Source organism: Paramisgurnus dabryanus, chromosome 6, assembly GCF_030506205.2.
Source record: "Paramisgurnus dabryanus chromosome 6, PD_genome_1.1, whole genome shotgun sequence".
Lineage (NCBI taxonomy): Eukaryota > Metazoa > Chordata > Actinopteri > Cypriniformes > Cobitidae > Paramisgurnus > Paramisgurnus dabryanus.
Genome location: NC_133342.1, coordinates 31,044,595 through 31,054,064, shown reverse-complemented (window position 1 = coordinate 31,054,064; position 9,470 = coordinate 31,044,595). Strand labels below are relative to the sequence as shown.

Sequence of the window (9,470 nt, the reverse complement as noted above, 5' to 3'; positions counted from 1 at the left end):
AGGTGGAGAGCCCCGCGCGGGTGCGATGCCTCTAATTAGCATATGAATAGCAGCGAAATCTCTGCCGGCCAGTTAGAGCGTCTCTGGCCTAATTAGCATGTGAATAGCAGCAAAACTAGAGTAACGGCCCACTTGAATGTAATCACTCAGTATTGGCTGAAGCCACAACTTTTAAACAAGTAAAATCCCCCGTGAATGGTTGGCAGATGACTTCAAGCCAATCACAAGGGATTTTTCTTGTTTAAAAGTAGTGGCTTCAGCCAATACCGAGTGAGTAAATTCAAGTCGGGCCGTTACTCTAAAGAGGGGGGTTATTGGGCACCCTGGCTCATTATAAATGTAAACCCCAATAAATAATAATAATAATAATAATAATAATAAATAATTTATGTTATCATTTTTTATATATTAATGTCATTGTGCTATGTACTACATTATTCACAACATCAAGGAATATAAGAGAAAACAAAGAGGTTTATTTATAAACACACAGCTGTTTATTCAAAGAAAGAGCTTTATTTATAAACACACAACTATGTACAAAGCAGCATAATGTCTCTTATATTGTACTCCAAACACGTCAAAAAGTGCCTAAGATGTTCGGGAAAGATCCCTAAAAATCTTTTTCAAAGTGTTGAAAAAAAACCTCAAAAACGTTGTAAAAAAGTCACTTTTTCACGCGTATATGGTGAGTTGCCCGGTACTTTGGTATCGCCTCTAATCTGGATTGCAGCGTGGCACAGAGCTCGGAGAGTTCCAGGCTGCGAGAGGGCGGTGGCCGCACAATCCATCCAGACACCCCGCCAACAATGCCGTATTCCTCATCAGATATGAGATCTATGGTAGCGCACTTCCAAATGTCCATCTCATCCTCAGCCAACACACTTCGTCTCGCTTCCAGCAACTGTAATACAATCAATAAGGACAATAAGTGACCTGAAAAATACTCACATTGACAAAAAACTGATCTAATATAATAAATCTTACCATTTTTCTTCTGGATCGACTCCGAGCTAAACTTTTCGCATTTTCCGCCTGCGATGCGAGTTCAGGTTGTTTGTATCTGAAACTCCGGTGTACCGACTCATAATACTTCTTACGAGCAGCTGGAAAACAATTAAATGAGACTTGTATTAATAAAAAGAGTCACGGTACAATTAAACAAGAAATGAGGAAAAACATTAGAAGTTATACTTACAAACAATGTCGTCATTCTCAGCAGTAAATCTGGACTTGCTGAAATAGCCCCAAGCAAATCGGAGGTCACGGCTTTGTTATGAGGCGACGTTAGTCTGTGAAAACAAAATGTGTGGGTTTAAGCTCGGATCTATTAACGTATCTATTTCCTTATACAAGAATAAAAACATATTCTTTAAATCGTAACGTTACCTTTGCTCTGGTTCATAGCGCCTGCAGTGTGCCTCAGAGACGCCGTACTGCCTCCTGTAAATTACAAGACAAAAAACACCTCTTAGTTATAAAACACACAGCTTGGGCTACTTCAAAAAATATGCTTATACATAAAATTATTCTTACCGCAATCTTGGGATTGTGCACCCGTCTGCTCTTCTTGGAGAGTTACAAACACCAAACCAAACGTCTGTTACGCTTGTCGACACTGCTGTGTGAGCCGTGACCATGACCTCGCACATGATTGGACGAAGGCGAGAAGCCTGTCGGGCTCCTCCAATCACATGCGAGGTTATTGATATAAGGAAAATCTTGTGAGACGTGTGCGCATGCGTATGATATAAACAACAAACGCGATGTGCCGGAAGCTCTGTGTGAAATCAACACAGTGTGCTGTCAGTTGAAAGATGTAAGTCCCAAGACTGAAGAAACGACCTCGGTGCTTCTGTAAACATTGCAACACTGAAGTGTGTCATACACAGTATTTTGACCACAGAAAGCGCTATTTAAAAAATGGAGTTTGGGAGAAAAAAATCCAAAAGGGCTACGTCAGATAACGTACAGAGCCTGCTGCTACCCAGTCATGAATCCGCTGTGAGTGATGTCCCGTCATGTGTAAAGACCCGGAAGATAACTTTACTGGAGTTAGAGAGATTGGTGAAAGTGAAATGCACTCCGAGGACCCAGAAAAAGAAGTGATTGAAGAATTTGAAGAAACGCACCCAGCGAATTTCAGTTCAGACAACGGTGAGCATAAATACATATTTTTTATATAAGCTTGGCTTGCTTTACGTATGTTATCATTTTAAACAATACTAAAACATATCAGCAAGTAAAGTAAAATAAAATCAACAAGTTAAACAAAAACGTTGGAGTTAAATGTGGTTGATTATCACTGTTGTTGTTATTTTAATAGTAAATTATAATTGAATAGGAATATCGCGTTATAATGCATAACGTTATCTTCTGTTTGTTGTTTTTCAGACGAAACAGCAGATGACCAAAGCATTCGTCTTTTCCTGGACATCTCCTGTTGTGTGGTAAGCATGAAATTACATTTGGATATACTAGTATAAAGTTCAATACATGCTAATCCAGAGCTGAAATGGGAAAACCTAACAATTTTCACCCACATGATTGTTTTCCACTCTTAAATTTTTGTTAGTTAACTAATGAAAGCAACTAAAGTATAAACACACTTTATAAAGTATTAAAAAATCCTAAAATGAAGTTGAAGTGGATGAAGTTCCCACAAAGTACTTAACTGGTTCATTGCACTAAAGCTAGCTGTTTGAGATGCACATGATCTTTTTCAACTACAGTTTTCAAATCTTTTCATACTCAAATGGCCCTATTGATGAGAAATGAACATATTAATTATGTTCTTTTTAAATCTCAAATGACCATATTAACAATGGGCTTTTCAATCTCAAATGGCCACATTTATGATGGACTTTTCAATCTCAAATGGCCACATTCATGATGGACTTTTCAATCTCAAATGGCCATATTAACGATGGGCTTTTCCATCTCTAATGGTCTAATGGTGGTGCTGAGTATGTGCATTGCATGTGTTTTAAATATGTCCTTTAAAATTTCATAGGATGACTATGTGGATGAAGAGGGGGAAATCCTTGCTGAGGAGCAGAGTGAACCCTATCCTCACTTACAAGATGGGGAGGAGCATGGAAGTGATCAGGCCAGAAGTGAAAAACCAGAACACTTGTTAATGAAACTTTTGGGCATGATGAAATTGACTGGTATCCTCCGTGACGACTTCTTACAGTATGTGGGTTGTCCAAAATGTATGACAGTGTACATGCTTACTGAAACCTATGAGCTCACACGGGATGGTACAAAGGTTTGCAGGACTTGTGGTCACATCCCATTCTATAATCACCCACAGCAGAGGTCTGCATTAAGGAAGAAATGTGGCTCTGCCTTGCTAAGCAAGACTACATATTTGAGCAGTGAAGAGTATGTCCATCCAATACGTTCTTACTGATACAAGAGTGTTGTGCAGTCTCTGGGAGGACTTGTTAAAAGACTTGGATTTGAAGAGAAATTAGATGAAAGGCGAAAGCGGGAAATGCCAAAGGGTGTGTTAGGAGATGTATATGATGGACAAGTATGGCAGGATTACCAGTATGTGAATTCAATAACTGTAGTCATGCCACTATGCACAGTATTTGAGCTGTGATGTAATTGCACAAGTTTCCTTGCTTCATTCCCTTCCAGACAGACATTTTGTTGTTTGACATGTTGTTTTTATGTTGTTTGCATAGAATGCACAAATTGAGCCTGATTAAAACTCTGTTAAAACAATTAAAATTGTTGAAATAAATTGTTTTGTGTATCTTTTTTTTTACCTAACATTGGTTATTGCTAATGACATACAGAGATATTCATATATACTGTTGGCCTGGACAAACTGAATCTACTTAAAGGGATAGTTTAAAAAAAATTAGGGAAAAATATTTTGATAGTATTGTGATAAATGATGAAGAAAATATTTTGATAAATGATTGTCATTAAACTTAAAGATGATTTTGAATTACTCTGTCCAACATCTCCGCTTAGTTAACTGAGTTGAAAGATTTTCTATTTTTAATTCATTTATAATTATAATTCTCTTAGTGTTATAAATGGTATTATATCACAAAACTCATGAATAAGTCAGTCATTGAATAAACTTGATTCTCCACTGAAACACACACAAAACTGCGAAAAATACAGTACAATGTGCTGTTTATGTCAATAAACACTGATCACCTGAACGGTGACTTTCATTAACAAAAATGGTAATTTATCATTTAAAACTAAACAACATGAATAATATTAGAGCAAAAAACCTCTATGACATTTTAACAAATATTTAAGTAAAAGTTCTTATTAGTTCTTAATTCTGTAAAAAAGCTTAAATAATCATAATATTCAGGGACAAAGGATTATGGGTATAATATATTTTTAAGTATATGTCCAAAACTCAAAATATTAAGTAATGTTTATATCATTAAGACAATATCTGGGTTAACAGTGTAGCATACTTTGAAAATAAATCAATTCAAGCTACAATTTAAGAGTTTGTAATTTGGCTATACTGATACCAGAGATTTTATTAAAATCAAAGTTTAAAACCTCTCAGAATGTCACCTGAGTAAAACTCCCCCAGCTGCTACCCTCATTTGCATTTGTATAGCTCACAGCATGTTCATTTACATGTTAAAGCCTCCCCTAGAATTAGGGGAAGGGGGGACAACTTCAGAGCAAGACCCACGTCAACTTCTGACAACTTATGGCAGTTTTCGGTGTTGGCTGCAAATTGTCAAGCGCAGTCGTATACTTGGAGTTTCACAACAATCTACAGTGCCACATTCTGGCGAAAATTCCACTTTTCATGCAGTGCACACTCTGAAAGTGGCGGGGGAGGTTAGGAAACACAGCCCCGCCCCTCCCCCTGCCTGCAGAAGAGTGTCTGATACCAGGCACTGTTGCGCTTTTCAACCACATGGGGGAGCTGTAAGTCATTTTTACATGGAAACTACATAGTGTTGCTTTAATTAAAATATTTTATTATAAAAATCGTTACAGTGATCTTTAAGACTCACTGAAGTGCCTTAAAATGTGCAGCCAGACAGCACCAGCATTTTTCATGATCTTCACAAAAATTTAATGCCTTCCGTAAAATGTTATTCTTTAAACATATAAACATACCATATATTAAATGAATATATGAATATATTCTTCAAAAACACCAAATTTTGAGCAAAAAGCTGAGATAATTCCATTTTTGTGAAGGACTTTTAATAGAGATCAGATATAGAGCGATCATCAAAACATACACGGACATACAGCTGTTTGCCTAGGGCGATACTTCCAGGTTTTATAAGTTGTGGAAGCGCAGTATGATAATAGTGGATAATAGCGGTATTGCGGAAATACTCGTCATTGGCATAGAGGCGTTTTCTCTTAATTGACGAGTTGGCAGGGAAAGAGTTAAATAGCCAGTAATAGGGATGCGCGGGTCAAATCGTAACCCGCGGGTAACCTGCGTGTCGGGTTGGGGAGGGTATAGAAATTGTAACTTTATTGCGGGGCGGGTTGGGGCGGGTCATTAAAAACAAAATATAAAAATACGTATGTTGCGTCTAATTCCCTGTAGCATATATTAAATATTTGGGAATATATATTTTCATATTTTATTAGGTTTTTTTGATAAGGTAAAATTACGTAGGCCTACTTTGCAACGTAACTTCCGCATCGTAACTTGATATAGCGCCAAGTAGCTCCCGCTGTCAGCCACAACAACATAACAAACAGAGAATTAAAAGATGAAAGACGATCTGCGGGAGAAATTAAGGTAGGGAATTTGTGAAAAGATAATACAAATGCTGCTTTGTGAATGTTGAAAATGTGTATCATTAACCTATCTCTATATTAATATGACCATGCTGGTTTCTATGGTTCATTCGTGTATGTTGTTGCCAGTTTTGGCGATGTAATCTAATGGCTGTTTCCAAGCACTTTTAGGCTAAAATAAAGCCTCTTTTTATTTACATTGCAAATGCCTAGTATGTCTATTTTAATGGTCACGGGGCGGTGCGGGTTGTAAAAATTGATACAGTGGTGCGGGGCGGGTTGGGGCGGGCCAAATATTTCATAAAAGCGGGACCCCTGGGCGGAAAAAATGCAGACCCGCGCATCACTAGCCAGTAACGTGTAAGTATTTTACGTCACAGCCTGCAATCTGTTGAAAAGTGTACAATGATGTCATCAAAATGATTGATCCTTATTGGCAGAAGTGAGAGACTGTCGCTGCGTCTGAAACCGCCTACTTCCATACTATATAGGAGTAGGCGAAAAGCAGGAGATGAGGCAAATAGTATGCCCAAATTCATAGTATTCGAAAAATAGTAGGCGAAAAGTACTCGGATGACCCTACTACTTTCGGCAAGATCCTGAAGTGTGCATTTAATTGACATTTTACTAGCCCGTTAGCCCCCGGGAGAGGAGTTATACAACAAAGAAGAAGTAGAGATGTTGCTTTATTAAAAAATGTCAGAAAGCAGTAACTGTATTTAAATGAAAAAACATGACGAGACGTATGTAACGTGATGTATGAACATGGCGGATGTAGTACGTCCGAATTCATTCATACTATCCATATTCATACTATATACTATAGTACCTACTGTTTTACCGGTCGATGAGTAAGTACTTCATCTAATTCAGTAATAGCATGTGTTTACGCTGCAATCACAGTTCGCATCTATTCGCGTCTTTGCATTGACTTTGTATATAATCTACTCATGCCCGTCATTGAATTAGTGTTTGGTGTGTACGCAACATTAAACCTAAATGAAATTAAACCTAAATTAAATTGAGAAATTACACTTTATTGACTTTTGCAAAAATACACCCTATTGCTCTAAATTAATTAGATTTGTTTAATATCTTTATAAACAGATTGAAAAATAAATATGAGTGCTCATTAAAACTTTGCAAGACTTTTGCACAATACTGTAAACTTTAGACAGCAAGTCATTTACTGTACATTTCTTATGTAATTTCCCCTAATAGGCTTTTTGTAACATCACATGTGGTGCTTTTAATTAAATTATACAAGAAATGCTACATGTGAACAATGCTTTAAAAATATCACCACTAATAATCCTATCAACAGTTCACTTAAAAAGTGTATACATAGTAAAAATCTTCTATTTACCCTTCTTTATTTCGATTGATCATTTTCAAAGCACTTTATTGGCATGATTATTCTACATACTGTACAAACCACCAAAACACAGACAGGACATTTTTTTTTACTTTTTTTAATCAAGGGTGAAAAACAAGTTCAGTCGGACCACCGTGCCGATTTGACAGCGGTGCAAGGTTTATTATTTCATGCATGCAGTAGTGCAAGTCTTTCTAAATTCCCTCCTTCCTTCACTTCATTTGGGTTAATGTCCTTCTCTCATTTCCATATGAGTCATTGTGTGGTTTGGAAGCATGTCAGTATCTGAATGTAGCTCCCACTGGAGACTGGAAAGAGAGGTTGGGTTAGAAACTAGAGGTCTATGTGTTGGCAGTAAAGAGTACACATAGTAGTCTTGATGTATCTGTGCTCTAGATCTCAGGGGTGGTTTTCTGTGTGCTCCTGGTAGGGGTGCAGGACGTGGGTACGATGATAGATACCAACAACAAGAAGGTAGACAAAAAGCCGTTTCAGGTGAATGATGACCCTGTTTGCCCTTTTTTTGCTCAGAGCCGGGTTTATCGAGCCCACTGCACTCCTATGAGAAGCTTTTGTTGTTGTAGAGCACGATCATTAATCTTCCATCATCTAAGACAACAACTCGAAGAAAAAAGATTCATGCAGATGGCCATCAGCCATTCGTTTATTTTGTTCCCAGCCCTGTAGTAGTTTCGATTTCTTTCATAAAAAGAAATTTGCATGACGTGTTTTTGTGCACATTATTTATTTATTTATACTACGGGGCTGTTGAATGCTCTATTCTGGTTGAGAAATGTTCTACAGGTATGCATTATTTTTCGATAAACGCTCATCTGACCTGTCAAATGTCTTAAAATAACCACCAGTACAATGTCTTAGTAATGTCTGCAAGCAGAATAAGTGACGACAGGACGATTAATTATTCGAAAATAATGCACACCCAAGGTGGTAATGCAGCACAACATACAGTATGCAGCATATGTATGTATGTGTATATATGTGTGTATGTAATATCTGTATGTGGTAGATTCCTAGGACTTATTTTTTTGTATTAACACGCTGGTTATTTGTTTGTTCCAAACAGATCAATGTATCTCGCAGCCTAGTTTGTACACTAGCACAAATAACATGTCATTTAAAGATGCCAAAGAATGCATTTAAATGATGTGTTATATTGTTCTCTGATATCTACATTGAAGGTTTGTGGCTTTATTAAATGGATAGTTCGGCCAAAAATGATATTAATCCCATAATTTACTCACCCCCAAGCTGTCCGAGTTGCATATGTCCATCGTTTTTCAGACAAACACATTTTCGGATATTTTAGAAAATGTTTTAGATCTTTCAGTTGATTAAATGTGAAGTTACATGTCCATTTACAACCCTAGGATTTGCACCCAGAATGAAATGGTCTATTATTGCTCTGCTCTGATTGGCTGTTTCACAAGCTGCTACTTCAATAGATCTGTGTGTGTTTGTGTAAACAGACCTTATGTTTGAGTCAGTGGCAAGGCTACATAAGGGCCAGGGGGGCACTGGCCCACTCAGATTGACGAGTGGCCCACCTAGTCAGAAGACACAAAATATTTTTGTGGAAAAGCAGAAGAAATAACACATAATTATAATAATCTCTCTAATAATAATCGCTCAAATACACCTCATTCAGAAATAAACTAATTATATAGGAAGTTTTATAATTTGCATGTGTTTCTAAACCCTGCAAATGTTAACATTTTAAACAATTTGAGCGCAAGATGTTAAAGTGAGCTGTTTTCTGTGCGCACACACATACAGTACACAAATGGACACACACTAACCAGATGAGACTGGCTAAAATTCGGGACGGGGGGCAGACGTTACTGGGGGCGGATCATCCAATAATAGTTTAATTTATTTATTTATTTTATATAATAATAAAAAATATAGAATTTCAAACTGAACCAATCATATTAATATAAGTACATATGCATATAAATAAATTGATATAATACGTATAGAAGTATTTTATACTTCATACAATAATAGTTAGATCATCCAATAATAGTTTTCTTTATTTTATTTAATAATAAAAGATAATGAATTTCAAACTGAAGTTACTAAACCAATCATATTTTTATCAATATAAGTACATATACATATAAATTTATATAATATGTATAGAATTGTTTTTTGAACAAGGTGCTTCGCCCTCAACCAATCTGACCTCTTTCACATGACAAAATATCACTGTCTGCACTTTCAACTGTCCTCGCGGCTGCTGCAACTTTCGCTCTCTTAATCTACTCCATAAAACAAAAAGGGGACAAAAAGGTCCTGTTGTATTTGT

General features: G+C 36.8%; 2 long non-coding RNA genes across 2 annotated transcripts; both read right to left on the bottom strand.

Moving 5' to 3' along the window:
* Positions 1 to 496: 496 nt before the first annotated feature.
* LOC135764823 (uncharacterized) lies at positions 497 to 1,090 on the bottom strand. The gene is made up of 2 exons (XR_010540293.2): positions 988 to 1,090; positions 497 to 904 (listed from the first exon to the last, which is right to left on the bottom strand). It is a non-coding gene; the product is annotated as an uncharacterized lncRNA (long non-coding RNA).
* Positions 1,091 to 1,138: 48 nt separating this feature from the next.
* LOC135767016 (uncharacterized) lies at positions 1,139 to 1,672 on the bottom strand. The gene is made up of 3 exons (XR_010541867.2): positions 1,537 to 1,672; positions 1,390 to 1,443; positions 1,139 to 1,292 (listed from the first exon to the last, which is right to left on the bottom strand). It is a non-coding gene; the product is annotated as an uncharacterized lncRNA (long non-coding RNA).
* Between the last annotated feature and the right edge of the window lie 7,798 nt (positions 1,673 to 9,470).